Source organism: Gorilla gorilla, chromosome 4 (assembly GCF_029281585.2).
Source record: "Gorilla gorilla gorilla isolate KB3781 chromosome 4, NHGRI_mGorGor1-v2.1_pri, whole genome shotgun sequence".
NCBI classification, from domain to species: Eukaryota; Metazoa; Chordata; class Mammalia; order Primates; family Hominidae; genus Gorilla; species Gorilla gorilla.
Window position 1 is genome coordinate 101,524,831 of NC_073228.2, and position 18,576 is coordinate 101,543,406.

At 39.4% G+C, this 18,576-nt stretch overlaps 1 long non-coding RNA gene and 1 pseudogene across 1 annotated transcript in view; both read left to right on the top strand.

Moving 5' to 3' along the window:
- Window positions 1-18,576, top strand: part of LOC129533599 (uncharacterized) — a 762,991-nt gene that overhangs the window by 128,864 nt on the left and 615,551 nt on the right. The window lies entirely within an intron of this gene.
- On the top strand, window positions 7,453-15,185 carry LOC101140134 (YTH domain-containing family protein 1-like; annotated as a pseudogene).

Genomic DNA, 18,576 nt, shown 5'->3' on the forward strand with positions numbered 1-18,576 from the left:
TTAGTTCAACCATTGTGGAAGACAGTGTGGCGACTCCTCAAGGATCTAGAGCTAGAAATACCATTTGATCCAGCAATCCCATTACTGGGTATATACCCAAAGGATTATAAATCATTCTACTATAAAGACACATGCACACGTATGTTTATTGCAGCACTGTTCACAATAGCAAAGTCTTGGAACCAACCCAAATGCCCATCAATGATAGACTGGATAAAGAAAATGTGGTACATATATACCTTGGTATACTATGCAGCCATAAAAAAGGATAAGTTCATGTCCTTTGCAGGGACATGGATGAAACTGGAAACCATCATTCTCAGCAAAGAAACACAAGAAGCGAAAACCAAACACTGCATATTCTCACTCATAGGTGGGAGTTGAACAATGAGATCACTTGGACACAAGGAGGGGAACATCACACACCGGGGCCTGGCGGGGGTGGAAGGCTGGGGGAGGGATAGCATTAGGAGAAATACCTAATGTAAATGATGAGTTGATAGGTGCAGCAAACAAACATGGCACATGTATACCTATGTAACAAACCTGCACATTGTGCACATGTACCATGGAACTTAAAGTATAATAATAATAAATAAATTAAAAAAAAACATTAATCTCCTTCTACATCTCTACCAGAACTCTTGTGTGACCATGCATGCTTTGTCGATAAACAGTAACATTTTGAAGAGATTTTTTTTTTTTTTTTTTGGTCTGAGCAATAGGTCTCAAAATTGGGCTTAAAATATTCAGTAAACAATTATGTAAATAGATGTGCTGTCTCTCAGGCTTTCTTGTTTCATTTATAGAGCAGGCAGAGTAGATTTAGCATAATTCTTAAGGGCCCTAGGATTTTTGAAATGGTAAATGATCATGGGATTCGATCTCAGGTCACCAGCTGCATTAGCCCTTAACAAGAAAATCAGCCTGTTCTTTGAATCTTTGGAGCCAGGCTGACTTCTCCAGCTATAAAAGTGCTAGATGGCATCTTTTTCCAATATAAGGCTGTTTCATCTATATTAAACATCTGTTGTTTAGTGTAGTCACCTTTATCAATTATCTTAGCTAGATCTCCTGGATAGCTTGCTGCAGCTTCTACATGAGCACTTGCTGCTTCATCCTGCAGTTTTTTGTTGTTGTTGTTTTGAGACGAAGTCTCGCTCTGTCTCCAGACTGAAGTGCAGTGGCGCCATCTCAGCTCACTGCAATCTCTGCCTCCTAGGTTCAAGTGATTCTCCTCCTTCGGACTTCTGAGTAGCTGGGATTACAGGCACATGCTGTCACATCCAGCTAATTTTTCTATTTTTAGTAGAGACGGGGTTTCACCATGTTGGCCAGGATGGTCTCAATCTCATGACTTCGTGATCCATCTGCCTCGGCTTCCCAAAATGCTGGGATTACAGGCATGAGCCACCATGCCTGGCCTGCACTTTTGTATGATGGAGACAGTTTCTTTCCTTAAACCTCATGAATAAACCTCTGCTAGCTTCAAACTCTTCTTCAGCAGCTTTCTCACCTCTCTCAGCCTTCTTAGAACTGAAGAGAGTTAGGGCCTCGCTCTGGATTAGGCTTTGTCTTAAGGGAATGTTATAGCTGCTTTGATCTTCTATACAGGCTACTCAAACTTTTAAAAATATCAATAATAAGGCTGATTTGTTTTCTTATCATTCATGTGTTTACTGGACTAGCACATTTAATTTTCTTCAAGAGCTTTTCCTTTTCATTCAAAACTTGGCTATTTTGCAAAAGAGGCCTAGCTTTTGGCTTGTCCCAGTAAGCACAATCATTTCTAGCTTTTAATTTAAAGTGACAGCTGTCTTTCCTGTTAAAAACTGTCAATAAACGAGGTATTAAAGGAACATGCCTCAAAATGGTAAGGGTCATCTGTGACAAACTCACAGCCAACATTATATTGAATGGACAAAAGCTGGAAATATTCCTCTTGAAAAGTGGCACAAGACAAGTATGCCCTCTCTAACCACTTTTATTCAACATGCTACTGAAGTCTTAGCCAGAGACATCAATCAAGTAAAGGAAATAAAGGGCATCTAAACAGGAAAAGAGGAAGCCAAATTATCTCTGTTTGCAGATGACAAGATGCTATATCTAGAAAACTCCATAGTCTTAACCCAAAAGCCCCTTCAGCTAATAAACAACTGCAGCAGTTCCAGGATACAAAATCAATGTACAAAAATTACTAGCATCACTTACCTTGTTTATTATTGCACTCCCAACATGTGTCTGGTAAATGGTAGGCAATTACTAGATATTTGTTATTTAATTGAAAGGTATAGAAAAGCTGGAAATTTTTCATATGTGATTCCTAAATATTTAGTGTGCACTGAAACAAGGATTCTAGAGGCACGTGAGATCTAAGTTTTTCTTAGGAAGGCATATAGTGCATTTAAAAATTAATAAATACTTGAGAATTTAATCAACAATAATACTGTGCTCTTAATACGCATTATTGCTTAGTAATACTTCCTCTTTAGTGGTTTTGCTTCCAATATGAACTTTCAAACTGGCTAGGATTCACACTGAAGCCAGTAATCTCCCCATATCTTCTGTTCACCTGCACTTTGGGGCTGCTTATCTTGCCCAAGGAGAACAATGTTCATTGAGTTACATATGAATGGACCAGGTAGGGCTTGTGCACTTTGATTGTTACAATGATTATATTTCTTACATCACCATTCAATGCTGATGGCTATGGTTATCTCAGCCATGACAGCAGGAGCCATAGTTCCTTTTTGCACCACTTGTTTAGCTGCTTCTGCCAAAAATTGGTAGGTGAAAATGTAGCTCATGCTCCGTCACTTTATTTCTAAAAGAGAGCAACAAAAAAATGAATAACAAACAACTCTCTTATCCTCCAGAGGTATGGAGAAGTTAGAATTCCCTGTGTTTGTTCTCTTTTTACTTCTTCCCATCCAGGCACTCATAATAGTTTTAAAAATTCTTTTTTATTTCTTTAACTTATTCTAAAGCTGTCAGTCATGTTTACTGCTATAGCAATGAATTTAAACTTCTAAAGCATATGTTAGGTGTATAGAGCATTGCAACACATTTTTAAAACAAATGTATGTTATTTGTTGCTTTACATCTCTGCATGGCTATGAAGATTGTGTCTGAAGGCCATTTGAGAAATTTCCTTCAAAATATATTGATCATTTTAATATAATTTAAAGACATTTTATAAAATTTTAGAATTGGAGTGTTCAAATATGATAATACATTCTTTTACCACCACCTACATTATTGAACAATACAAAGTACACTAGTTCTGCTGGTTCTTTGATGTTATAAGAATTTTATACTTCTAGATTTTGAGTTATTATTTGTACCTTGATAGTATCCAGTAAAGAAAATGAAAAGTAGTTTCATGTACAGATATAAAATAACGGAGCAGTCAAGCATAAAATTTTACTGGATGGTAAAATCATTTGTTTTTTGCTCCTGTAAATCATAGGTTAATTTTATTGTTCAAACCGTTTGTGTCTCCTAAAATATGCTTAAAACTTTTACACAAACTAGAGTCTCTTCACCAGTTAAGAAGCAGATTGTATATTTATAGCCTTTAGGGTCTCAGGAAATGATTCAAACTGTTCTTAGAAGTGATGCAGTGAGCAAGAAAATTCCACTAACAATTTTGGCATTAGATTTCTGACAGATTTTGGTTTACAGAATGGAATCACAGATGTGATTAAACAATTCTGAACATTTTCACAACACATTTGGATGGCTTCCAGATCCAGTTATCATGTTCCCAAACATCTTAAGATCAAAGGAGAAAACAAAGCTATCTGACATTCTTTAGAGTTTGGGATAGCCACTCATTTTTTCATTAACAAACATTTCTTGAGCAAATATGATGTGCCAAGCACTATTCCAGAGGCATGGGATACATCTGCAAATAAAATTGATGAAAGACTCTGCTTTCATAAAGTATTAACTTTACTTGCCTTTATTTACATAAAATAAATAAATTGTATACTATGTTAGAAGTTAATAAGTGCTATGGGAGGAAAGGGAAAGTGGAGCAGGATAAAGGAGAGTGGCAATTGCTGAAGAGGGCATTGCAATTGGAGAGTGTGATCAGGCTTATTAAGGTGACATTTGAGTCAAGACTTGAAGGGAGTGAAAGAGGTAGTCATGCAGGTATTAGGCAAGAGCATTCTAATACTAGGACAATTCATGCAAAGGCATGGAAGTGGGAAATTTCCTGGGATGTTCAAGGAAGAGCAAAAAGGCCTATGTGGCTAGAGTGAAGAGAGTGAGAGGAAAGTAGCTAAAACTGTGTTCAGAGTGGGAACAGGGGTCAGATCAACAGACTGCTGTAAAGACTTCAGATTTTTTACTATGAATGGGGAGCCAGCAGGGTTTTGAGTGTCCCTGGGGCTGGTATTCTGAGACTAGGTGGTAAGGAGTAGAATGGCAGCAGTTAAGAGCAGATGAAGACAGGGAAAGAGCTGTTGGTGGCTTGGTCCAGGGTGGTAGCAGTGAGAAGTGTGGGAAACAGTTGAATTCTGGATATATTTTGAAAGTAACAGCAGCCAAATTTTTTGATAGGTGACAAAAGGGGCATGAGATAAAGAGAAGCATGATTGTAAAGTATTTTGCCTGAGCATCCAGAGATTGGAGATGTAATTAAATAAGATTGTGGAGTGGGTGAGAGCAACAGTCAGGGGCAACACAACGATAAACCATAAAACATGTTTCTAGTGTGGGACCTATTTCATATTATTGTCATTTTCCAGTGTGTTATTACTTATTATTTCAATGTTTAAATAAGAACCATCTGGAAATTTCCACTATGGCCTAATTCAAGCTACTAACATGATGTCCCTGAAAGTGGAATTGGGAAGATATGAGTACAATAGGCTCTTGAAAGACAGGGCAAGCTGCCTCGAGCACACTGTGACTGAGCTCTGTGGCTTAGAACTCATCTTTCCAATATCAACTGGACATTGTTGGGACCTCCTGAGCATTAGGGCAGGCTAGTTTGTTATATACACACTAGACTTTACATGTCTCTATATGTGCTCGACCTCAGACTATAATTCAGCTGTTACATTTTGTAGGGCCGAGAATTTATTTAAAATAAGCATTCTTTTGGTAGAAATTTGGCTGTAGGCTATTCTAGGAATCAGAGCCTTTTTTTAAATTTTATTTTCTTGTTTGGATGTTTGGAATAAATTCACAATTTACACATATTCCTTTAAGTTGAATACTTACAGACTGCTGACAACTATTGATAACTTTGTTTTTTGGTTCTAAGACACTTCGGTCTAAACCAATGGCACTTGAAAATCTATATATTCTCTTTAACAGTAATTCATAGAAATATTAATTTAGCAAACTCATTTTAGAGTCCAATGAACAGAGTCTTGTAAAATGAAGTCTGTTTGATTGCATGACTTCATGAAAAATGCTGATATGTTTAACTTGGCTAATATAGAAAGTGTTCTATTGTTTGTAGTAGTGGTGGTGTTTTTCACCAAGCGTGCTGTGTTAAAGCCCATCTTGAATATTAAGCATTTGGTCCATGTATTGCTGCAAAATACCCTGGCTCTATAATCCTTTAAAGATAAATTGGGTGAAACAAATCTGACCAGTCCTGGGGGTATTAATTATATTTCAAAATGAACTCAAGCCCAGATACACATTTCTAAATTGCGATTTTCATGGAAAGTGATTATTCAGGACCGGTAATAATAGGAAATGTTGTAGTTCAGTAGATGTGTTATATTATGAAAACTGACAAAAGTAAGATTTGTTTTTGTGTGTGTGTGTGTGTTTCATGAGACATAATGCCTTACCATCATCAAACTTTAAAACCTTATTCATACGTAATATAAACTTATTTGTGCTAACTTCTTATTTTTAAAATTTGAGATAAAATTGACACATATGTATTATCTAATATAGCAGCTCTTGCCATATATGGTTTTTGAGCATTTGAAGTGTGGCTGGTCTGACTGAGGAACTAAATTTTAAATTGTATTTAATTTTAAATAATGTAAATTTAAATTCGTATGGCCACATGTGGCTAGTGGCTACAATATGGAACAGTGCAGCCTCAGATAGTACCTCTCAACTGGGGATCTAGAAGGGAGTTAAATCCTCATGCCCAAAGGCATACACTGTTTCTAATTAATCAGTTTACCTCTCGTGCATCAAGAATGATACTATGTATCATTATTAGAATAATTAAGAAGATAGTGTCTCAAATTATTTTCTGTGAGGTCTAATTCTCTCATTGCATCTAATTGAGAATGGCTGATTTAGAAAGTTCCTTCATTTCCTTTTCCATTCATACCACCCCCAAAGATCCCCCAAATGAAAATCACTATTCTTTTGCTTGTATCCGTTGATTATTTTTGCCTGTTCTTTGACTTCATATAGATAGAAATATACAGTGTGTTTTATGTTGGGGATGACTTCTGTCACTTTACAAAATGTTTTTGAGATCCATATTGTATCTAGTAATAGTTCATTTATTTGTATTGCTATGCAGTATTTCATTGTATCAACATATCAAAATTTGTTTACCTATTTCCAAATTTGTCCATTTCATTTAAGTTGACAAATTTATTAACATAAAATTTTCATAACATCTTTTATTATCTCATTAATTTCTATAACATCTATAATAATGTCCCCTATCTCATATTTGATGTCAGCAATTTACTTATTCCATGTTGCTAGGACTTTATCAATTTTATAAAAAATTTTTAAAAATGACTTTGACCTTGTTGATTTTCTCTATGGTTTTATATTTTATTTATTCCTTCATCACTATTAGCCCTTTCTTTCACTTATTTTACAAGGTAAAATTAGTTAAAACTAATTAAATCTAGTTTTTCTCACAGGCTTTTATTTATTATATAAATTTCCAGTTATGTATGAAATGCCCATTCTTTCCATTTATTTACTGATTCTGCAGACTTCACTGAGGACCTTCTACCCCATGTAAGGTGCTGGGATAAGCATTAGTAAACTAGATCGCCACATTTCTTGCCCTTTTGTCTTCACAATTTTGTTGAGTAGGTGGATAGCGGGAAAGAAATGGCAAGGATAGCCAGGCCTGGTGGCACATGCTTATAATCCCAGCTACTTGGGAGGCTGAGGGGGAGGATTGCTTGAACTCAGGAGTTTGAGACCAGCCTGGGCAATGTAGTGAGCCCTCAGTCTCAAAAAAAAGAGAAAAAGAAATGGCAAGGATGATAACTACCATGATGGAAAAATAGAAAATTACAGGGGAATATTGGAGTTTATAACAGGAAACTTACATAGACTGGGACTTGGGAAAAGCATTACTGAGGTAGTGCCTCACCAGTGGCCTGAGCACCCAGCAGCCACTGCCACTGCCACTGCCTAGCTGGTACCTGGGGAGTTGGTGGTGAGGCCAGAGATTGCGTTAGCAGAGATGACAGGCCCAGCCTCACAGGGATGCTTGAGCCAGCCAGTGTCCCGGCCCTGCACTGCCCCACGCTGTTCATGAAGCATGTGACCATCAGCATGGACACTTAGAGAACAAAAGGACAAGACAGTAAAGTACACAATGATTCTTTGCATCAGAAGGATGTGGTTCATGACAATGACTTTCAGCCCTACCTTTCTGGAGAGTCAAATTAGAGTAACAATTACCCTTCAGCGAGTGACCTCTACCTGTCCGGCTATTACCCACCATCCAGTGGAGTTCCTTAATCCCTCAATGAGGCTCTGTGGTCCACTGCAAGGGACCCTTTGATTCTACACCTCATCACCTATGAACAGCTCAGTAACAGAGATCATAATTTTATGCACAATTCTATTTTGGGGTGGCCTTGGGGTCCAGAGAACAAAATCTATCAGCACAGGTTTAATTTTTACCCCCAAACCCTGTATTCTTGGCAGGGAGGACAAGTGGGTCTCAAGGGTAGCAGATTCAGAGCTCTACATATGGGAGCAGCTACACCTACCCCCAAGCTCCCTGGGCCACGCAGTCGTTGATGGGCAGATGGGCTTTCACAGTGACACCCTTAGCAAGGCCTCTGGGGTGAACAGCCTGAAGCAGGGCATGGTCAGCCTGAAAATTGGGGATGTCATCTCCTCTGCAGTCAAGACAGTGGGCTCTGTCATCAGCAGTGTGGCACTGATTGGCATCCTTTCTGGCAATGATGGGACATATGTGAACATGGCAGTTTCAAAGCTGACCTCATGGGCCACCATTGCCAGCAAGCCTGCAAAACCACGGTCTAAAATGGAAACAAGGAGTGGGCCTGTCATAGGGGGGTGCACTGCCCCCTCCATCTATAAAGCATAACATGGATATTGACACCCAGGATAACAAGGGGCCTGTGCTGAAGACCCCGGTCCCCCAGGAGACATGATCCTCACAGGCTGTCCTACATCCCCAGAAGGTGCTTCAGCTTCTCCCAATGAAGCTTCCTGCTTTGGCTCAACCACAGTGTCAGAGCCCTCAGCAGCCACTCCAGACCTGCTGGATCATTCCTCACGTGGAAATATGGCATTTGGGCAGAGCAGAGGGGCTGACAGTGGTAGTAACTCTCCTGGAAATACCAAGACTAATTCTGCCCCAAGTGTAAAAAAAGTGAAAGCTGCCCACAGTTATAATCCTAAAGAATTTGACTGGAATCTTAAAAGTGGACATGTACACATTATAAAGAGCTATTCTGAGGATGACATTCACCACTCCATTAAGTACTCCCTTTTGTGTAGTACAGAACATGGCACTACTTAGTTGAATAGTCCATTCAGCTCCATAAGCAGCAAGGGGCTGTCTACCTGCCCTTCGGCATCAGTGGGAGTGAGTATTTCTGTGGGGTGGTGGAGATGAAGTGCTCTGTGGACAGCAGCACCAGTGCCGGAGTCTGGTCTCAAGACAAATGGAAGGGGAAGTTTGATGTCAAGTGGATTTTTGTCAGTGATGTACCCAATAACCAGCTCAGGCACATCAGACTGGAGAATCATGACAACAAGCCAGTCATAAACCATGAAACACAGGAGGTGCCTTTAGAAAAAGAAAAACAAGGGGAGAGCCAAGATGGCCGAATAGGAACAGCTCCGGTCTACAGCTCCCAGCGTGAGCGACGCAGAAGACGGGTGATTTCTGCATTTCCATCTGAGGTACTGGGTTCATCTCACTAGGGAGTGCCAGACAGTGGGCGCAGGCCAGTGGGTGCAGCGCACCGTGCGCGAGCCAAAGCAGGGCGAGGCATTGCCTCACCTGGGAAGCGCAAGGGGTCAGGGAGTTCCCTTTCTGAGTCAAAGAAAGGGGTGACGGACGCACCTGGAAAATCGGGTCACTCCCACCCGATTATTGCGCTTTTCAGACCGGCTTAAAAAACGGCGCACCACGAGACTATATCCCACACCTGACTCGGAGGGTCCTACGCCCACGGAATCTCGCTGATTGCTAGCACAGCAGTCTGAGATCAAACTGCAAGGCGGCAGCGAGGCTGGGGGAGGGGCGCCCGCCATTGCCCAGGCTTGATTAGGTAAACAAAGCAGCCGGGAAGCTCGAACTGGGTGGAGCCCACCACAGCTCAAGGAGGCTTGCCTGCCTCTGTAGGCTCCACCTCTGGGGGCAGGGCACAGACAAACAAAAAGACAGCAGTAACCTCTGCAGACTTAAATGTCCCTGTCTGACAGCTTTGAAGAGAGCAGTGGTTCTCCCAGCACGCAGCTGGAGATCTGAGAACGGGCAGACTGCCTCCTCAAGTGGGTCCCTGACCCCTGACCCCCGAGCAGCCTAACTGGGAGGCACCCCCCAGCAGGGGCACACTGACACCTCACACGGCAGGGTATTCCAACAGACCTGCAGCTGAGGGTCCTGTCTGTTAGAAGGAAAACTAACAAACAGAAAGGACATCCACACTGAAAACCCATCTGTACATCACCATCATCAAAGACCAAAAGTAGATAAAACCACAAAGATGGGGAAAAAACAGAACAGAAAAACTGGAAACTCTAAAACGCAGAGCACCTCTCCTCCTCCAAAGGAACGCAGTCCCTCACCAGCAACGGAACAAAGCTGGATGGAGAATGAGTTTGACGAGCTGAGAGAAGAAGGCTTCAGACGATCAAATTACTCTGAGCTACGGGAGGACATTCAAACCAAAGGCAAAGAAGTTGAAAACTTTGAAAAAAATTTAGAAGAATGTATAACTAGAATAACCAATACAGAGAAGTGCTTAAAGGAGCTGATGGAGCTGAAAACCAAGGCTCGAGAACTACGTGAAGAATGCAGAAGCCTCAGGAGCAGATGCGATCAACTGGAAGAAAGGGTATCAGCAATGGAAGATGAAATGAATGAAACGAAGCGAGAAGGGAAGTCTAGAGAAAAAAGAATAAAAAGAAATGAGCAAAGCCTCCAAGAAATATGGGACTATGTGAAAAGACCAAATCTACGTCTGATTGGTGTACCTGAAAGTGATGCGGAGAATGGAACCAAGTTGGAAAACACTCTGCAGGATATTATCCAGGAGAACTTCCCCAATCTAGCAAGGCAGGCCAACATTCAGATTCAGGAAATACAGAGAACACCACAAAGATACTCCTCGAGAAGAGCAACTCCAAGACACATAATTGTCAGATTCACCAAAGTTGAAATGAAGGAAAAAATGTTAAGGGCAGCCAGAGAGAAAGGTCGGGTTACCCTCAAAGGGAAGCCCATCAGACTAACAGCGGATTTCTCGGCAGAAACCCTACAAGCCAGAAGAGAGTGGGGGCCAATATTCAACATTCTTAAAGAAAAGAATTTTCAACCCAGAATTTCATATCCAGCCAAACTAAGCTTCATAAGTGAAGGAGGAATAAAATACTTTACAGACAAGCAAATGCTGAGAGATTTTGTCACCACCAGGCCTGCCCTAAAAGAGCTCCTGAAGGAAGCGCTAAACATGGAAAGGAACAACCGGTACCAGCCGCTGCAAAATCATGCCGAAATGTAAAGACCATGGAGACTAGGAAGAAACTGCATCAACTAATGAGCAAAATCACCAGCTAACATCATAATGACAGGATCAAATTCACACATAACAATATTAACTTTAAATGTAAATGGACTAAATTCTCCAATTAAAAGACACAGACTGGCAAGTTGGATAAAGAGTCAAGACCCATCAGTATGCTGTATTCAGGAAACCCATCTCACGTGCAGAGACACACATAGGCTCAAAATAAAAGGATGGAGGAAGATCTACCAAGCAAATGGAAAACAAAAAAAGGCAGGGGTTGCAATCCTAGTCTCTGACAAAACAGACTTTAAACCAACAAAGATCAAAAGAGACAAAGAAGGCCATTACATAATGGTAAAGGGATCAATTCAACAAGAGGAGCTAACTATCCTAAATATATATGCACCCAATACAGGAGCACCCAGATTCATAAAGCAAGTCCTGAGTGACCTACAAAGAGACTTAGACTCCCACACATTAATAATGGGAGACTTTAACACCCCACTGTCAACATTAGACAGATCAACGAGACAGAAAGTCAACAAGGATACCCAGGAATTGAACTCAGCTCTGCACCAAGTGGACCTAATAGACATCTACAGAACTCTCCACCCCAAATCAACAGAATATACATTTTTTTCAGCACCACACCACACCTATTCCAAAATTGACCACATAGTTGGAAGTAAAGCTCTCCTCAGCAAATGTAAAAGAACAGAAATTATAACAAACTATCTCTCAGACCACAGTGCAATCAAACTAGAACTCAGGATTAAAAATCTCACTCAAAGCCGCTCAACTACATGGAAACTGAACAACCTGCTCCTGAATGACTACTGGGTACATAACGAAATGAAGGCAGAAATAAAGATATTCTTTGAAACCAACGAGAACAAAGACACAACATACCAGAATCTCTGGGATGCATTCAAAGCAGTGTGTAGAGGGAAATTTATAGCACTAAATGCCCACAAGAGAAAGCAGGAAAGATCCAAAATTGACACCCTAACATCACAATTAAAAGAACTAGAAAAGCAAGAGCAAACACATTCAAAAGCTAGCAGAAGGCAAGAAATAACTAAAATCAGAGCAGAACTGAAGGAAATAGAGACACAAAAAACCCTTCAAAAAATCAATGAATCCAGGAGCTGGTTTTTTGAAAGGATCAACAAAATTGATAGACCGCTAGCAAGACTAATAAAGAAAAAAAGAGAGAAGAATCAAATAGACACAATAAAAAATGATAATGGGGATATCACCACCGATCCCACAGAAATACAAACTACCATCAGAGAATACTACAAACACCTCTACGCAAATAAACTAGAAAATCTAGAAGAAATGGATACATTCCTTGACACATACACTCTCCCAAGACTAAACCAGGAAGAAGTTGAATCTCTGAATAGACCAATAACAGGAGCTGAAATTGTGGCAATAATCAATAGTTTACCAACCAAAAAGAGTCCAGGACCAGATGGATTCACAGCCGAATTCTACCAGAGGTACAAGGAGGAACTGGTACCATTCCTTCTGAAACTATTCCAATCAATAGAAAAAGAGGGAATCCTCCCTAACTCATTTTATGAGGCCAGCATCATTCTGATACCAAAGCCGGGCAGAGACACAACCAAAAAAGAGAATTTTAGACCAATATCCTTGATGAACATTGATGCAAAAATCCTCAATAAAATACTGGCAAACCGAATCCAGCAGCACATCAAAAAGCTTATCCACCATGATCAAGTGGGCTTCATCCCCGGGATGCAAGGCTGGTTCAATATACGCAAATCAATAAATGTAATCCAGCATATAAACAGAGCCAAAGACAAAAACCACATGATTATCTCAATAGATGCAGAAAAAGCCTTTGACAAAATTCAACAACCCTTCATGCTAAAAACTCTCAATAAATTAGGTATTGATGGGACGTATTTCAAAATAATAAGAGCTATCTATGACAAACCCACAGCCAATATCATACTGAATGGGCAAAAACTGGAAGCATTCCCTTTGAAAACTGGCACAAGACAGGGATGCCCTCTCTCACCGCTCCTATTCAACATAGTGTTGGAAGTTCTGGCCAGGGCAATCAGGCAGGAGAAGGAAATAAAGGGTATTCAATTAGGAAAAGAGGAAGTCAAATTGTCCCTGTTTGCAGACGACATGATTGTTTATCTAGAAAACCCCATTGTCTCAGCCCAAAATCTCCTTAAGCTGATAAGCAACTTCAGCAAAGTCTCAGGATACAAAATCAATGTACAAAAATCACAAGCATTCTTATACACCAACAACAGACAAACAGAGAGCCAAATCATGAGTGAACTCCCATTCACAATTGCTTCAAAGAGAATAAAATACCTAGGAATCCAACTTACAAGGGATGTGAAGGACCTCTTCAAGGAGAACTACAAACCACTGCTCAAGGAAATAAAAGAGGATACAAACAAATGGAAGAACATTCCATGCTCATGGGTAGGAAGAATCAATATCGTGAAAATGGCCATACTGCCCAAGGTAATTTACAGATTCAATGCCATCCCCATCAAGCTACCAATGACTTTCTTCACAGAATTGGAAAAAACTACTTTAAAGTTCATATGGAACCAAAAAAGAGCCCGCATTGCCAAGTCAATCCTAAGCCAAAAGAACAAAGCTGGAGGCATCACACTACCTGACTTCAAACTATACTACAAGGCTACAGTAACAAAAACAGCATGGTACTGGTACCAAAACAGAGATATAGATCAATGGAACAGAACAGAGCCCTCAGAAATAACGCCGCATACCTACAACTATCTGATCTTTGACAAACCTGAGAAAAACAAACAATGGGGAAAGGATTCCCTATTTAATAAATGGTGCTGGGAAAACTGGCTAGCCATATGTAGAAAGCTGAAACTGGATCCCTTCCTTACACCTTATACAAAAATCAATTCAAGATGGATTAAAGATTTAAACGTTAGACCTAAAACCATAAAAACCCTAGAAGAAAACCTAGGCATTACCATTCAGGACATAGGCGTGGGCAAGGACTTCATGTCCAAAACACCAAAAGCAATGGCAACAAAAGCCAAAATTGACAAATGGGATCTAATTAAACTAAAGAGCTTCTGCACAGCAAAAGAAACTACCATCAGAGTGAACAGGCAACCTACAACATGGGAGAAAATTTTCGCAACCTACTCATCTGACAAAGGGCTAATATCCAGAATCTACAATGAACTCAAACAAATTTACAAGAAAAAAACAAACAACCCCATCAAAAAGTGGGCGAAGGACATGAACAGACACTTCTCAAAAGAAGACATTTATGCAGCCAAAAAACACATGAAAAAATGCTCATCATCACTGGCCATCAGAGAAATGCAAATCAAAACCACTATGAGATATCATCTCACACCAGTTAGAATGGCAATCATTAAAAAGTCAGGAAACAACAGGTGCTGGAGAGGATGTGGAGAAATAGGAACACTTTTACACTGTTGGTGGGACTGTAAACTAGTTCAACCATTGTGGAAGTCAGTGTGGCGATTCCTCAGGGATCTAGAACTAGAAATACCATTTGACCCAGCCATCCCATTACTGGGTATATACCCAAAGGACTATAAATCATGCTGCTATAAAGACACATGCACACGTATGTTTATTGCGGCATTATTCACAATAGCAAAGACTTGGAACCAACCCAAATGTCCAACAATGATAGACTGGATTAAGAAAATGTGGCACATATACACCATGGAATACTATGCAGCCATAAAAAATGATGAGTTCATGTCCTTTGTAGGGACATGGATGAAATTGGAAACCATCATTCTCAGTAAACTATCGCAAGAACAAAAAACCAAACACCGCATATTCTCACTCATAGGTGGGAATTGAACAATGAGATCACATGGACACAGGAAGGGGAATATCACACTCTGGGGACTGTTGTGGGTTGGGGGGAGGGGGGAGGGATAGCATTGGGAGATATACCACCAGCATGGCACATGTATACATATGTAACTAACCTGCACAATGTGCACATGTACCCTAAAACTTAAAGTATAATAAAAAAAAAAAAAAAAAAAAAAAGAAAAAGAAAAACAAGTGCTGAAAATTATTGCTTCCTACAAGCACACAACCTCTATCTTTGATGACTTTTCTCACTACGCGAAATGCCAGGACGAGGAGGAGGTGATGTGCAAGGAATGACACAATCAAAATAAACAATAACAACAAACCAGTTTCTTGTATGTTCTATCATTTGATTTTGAAAATGCATTTATAAAGCATGTGCTTGGTCAGTTCCAGTGTGTCGTCCTTTGCAAGGGTTGAGTGTTGCATTTTTGTCTTTTTATAGTTCTTTTTTTTTTTTCGCAGATGGATCCACATTCACCTGTACTTTTTAAAATGATACTGTAGAACTCACTCTCATGCCTGTAATCCTGCCACATTGCGAGGTGGGTGGATCATGAGGTCAGGAGTTCAAGACCAGCCTAGCCAAGATGGTGAAACCCCATCTCTACTAAAAATACAAAAATTAGCCAGGCATGGTGGTGAGTGCCTGTAATCCCAGCTACTTGGGAGGCTGAGGCAGGAGAATTGCTTGAGCCCAGGAGACGGATGTTGCAGTGAGCCATGCTCTGCAGTGAGCCTGGGCGACAGAGTGAGACTCTGTCTCAAAAAAAAAAAGTTTTTTTGGGTCACCTTATCAATGAGACCAATGTGAAATATAAGTATCCTTAAAAACAAACAAAGCAAAACAAACGTAGTACATTCCAATTAATTTTTTCTATTTTGTCAGAAATTATGATCTTTTTCCTAAATTCACATTTAATATCTCCATTTGAGATTTCATATTTCTCACCCTTTTATTGCTTTATAGCAAACATAAGAAACCATGAGTTGTTTTCTCATTTGAGAGTATTCTGTTAAAATCCCTTGAAAATATCTACCAAGTGGCTTCTCTGTTCCTCACTGCTCTGTTGTCTGATCTGGCTGGATAGTAATGGGATGCAGTGTGCAGAGGAATTGGAAGATGTTTTAGGTCTGGTTCAATGTTTAGTCATTCTTAGTTGTTTGCAGATCATTTTTAATTTCCCACTTTTTCTTCACTTGAGAATCCTTATGGTGTCTTAAACTTTTATACCAGTAATGCTGAGCTTTAAGTGTAGAATCTCATAGTACAGACAGAGTGAAGGATGATGTCACCAATTATAAATTTCACCATGTCTAATTTTTTTTTCTGTTGAATGGGTAAAAACAAAAAATAAACCCATTTAAAAAATGAATTAGGCCAGGCACGGTGGCTCACGCCTGTAATCCCAGCACTTTGGGAGGCCAAGGCAGGCGGATCACCTGAGCTTGGAGGTTCGATACCAGACTCACCAACATGGAGACACCCTGTCTCTACTAAAAATACAAAATTAGCCAGGCGTGGTGGCACATACCTGTAATCCCAGCTACTCAGGAGGCTGAGGCAGGAGAATCACTTGAACCCGGGAGGCAGAAATTGCAGGGAGGCAGAGATTGCAGTGAGCTGAGATCATGCCATTGCACTCCAGCCTGGGCAATAAGAGCAAAAACTCCATCTCAAAAAGAAAAAAAAAAAGATTTATAAAAAAATAGCTTTCATGTTTTGTGAAATGAGGGACTCATGAAATAATTGGACTCACCACCACCTGGAATTTCAGTTGAAGATGAACATAGTGACTCCACCAAAGGATTCTACTTGCACTCCAGGAATGGTTCCTTAACTGAAATGGAAATTCACAAATGACAGATAAAGAATTCAAAGCAGGAATTACAAGGAAGCTCAATGAGATCCAAGACAAGGTTGAAAAGTAACACAAAGAAACTTTTAAGCAATCTAGGAAATGGAGGAAGAGATAAACATCTTAAAAATAAATCAATCAGAGTTTCTGGAATTAAAAATCTTAAGGAATTTCAAAATAATGACACTCATAGGCTCAAAGTAAAGGGTCAGAGAAAGATCTGCCATGCAAATGGAAAAGAAAAAAAGAAGGAATTGCTATTCTTATATCAGAACAAAACAGACTTTAAACCAACAACAGTAAAAAAGAACAAAGAAGGGCAATACATAATGATAAAGTGTTCAATTCAAGAAGACTTAACTATCCTAAATATTTAAGCTCCCAACATTGGAGTATCCAGATTCATAAGACAAGTACTTCTAGACTTGTTATAAGATTTAGACAGTCACACAATAATAGTAGTGACCTTCAACACCACAATGACTGCATCAGAGAGATCATCAAGTTAGAAAACTAACAAAAAAATTCTGGACTTAAACTTGACACTTGACAAATTGGACCTAATAGACATCTACAGAATACTCCACCTATCAACCACAGAATATACATTTTTTTATCTGCACATGAAACATAGTCCTAGATTGACCACCTACTCCCCTATAAAGCAAGTCTCAATACATTCAAAAAAATCAAAAACCTACCAACCGCACTCTCAGACCACAGTGAAATAAAAATAAAAATAAATACTAAGAAAATCTCCCCAAACCATACAATTTCATGGACATTAAACAATATGCTCCTGAATGACTTTGGGGTATATGATGAAATCAAGGCAGAAATAAAAAAATTTCAACTAAATAAAAACAGAGACACAAATTACCCTAATCTATGGGAATTAGCAAAAGCAGTGTTAAGAGGAAAGTTTATAGTGCTAAATGCCTACTTCAAAAAGTTAGGAAGATCTCAAATTAATGATCTAACAATGCACCTCAAGGAACTAGGAAAACAAGGATGAACTAACCCTAAAGCTAGCAAAATAAAAGAAATAACTAAAATTAGAGTGGAACTGAATGAAATTGACACCCAAAAATTCATATAAAGAATTGATGAAATCAAAGATTGGTGTTTGAAAGAATATACAAGATCAATAGACCACTAGCCAGATTTACAAGGAGAAAAGATCCAAATAAACACTATCAGAAATGACAAAAGTGACATTACAACTGAACCCACAGAAATAAAAAAAAAATGCTCAGGGACTATTATGAATACCTCTATGCACACAAACTAGGAAATCTAGAGGAAATGGATAAATTCCTGGAAAAACACAATCTCCTAAGATTGAGTCATGAAGAAATTGAAACCTCGAACAGACCAATATCGGGTTCTGAAATTGAATCAGTAATAAAAAAACCTAACAACCAAAAAAGCCCTGGACCAGAAGGATTCATAGCCGAATCCTACCAGATGTACAAATAAGACCTGGTACTTATTCTACTGAAACTATTTCAAAAATTTGAGGAGGAGGGTCTCCCCCTTAACTCATTATATGAAGCTAGCAACACCCTGCCAAAGACACAACCACTAAAGAAAACTACTGGCCAATATCCCTGATGAACATAGATGCAAAAAAACCTCAACAAAATACTAACAAACTGAATTCAGCAGCACATCAATAAGTTAGTTGAACATAATCAAGTAGGCTTCATTCCCAGGATGCAAGGTTGTTTCAACATATGCAAATCAATAAATGTGATTCATCACATAAACAGAATTATATTACAAAAACTATATGATCATCTCAATAGGTGCAAAAAGAGCTTTAGATAAAATCCAGCATTCTTTCATGG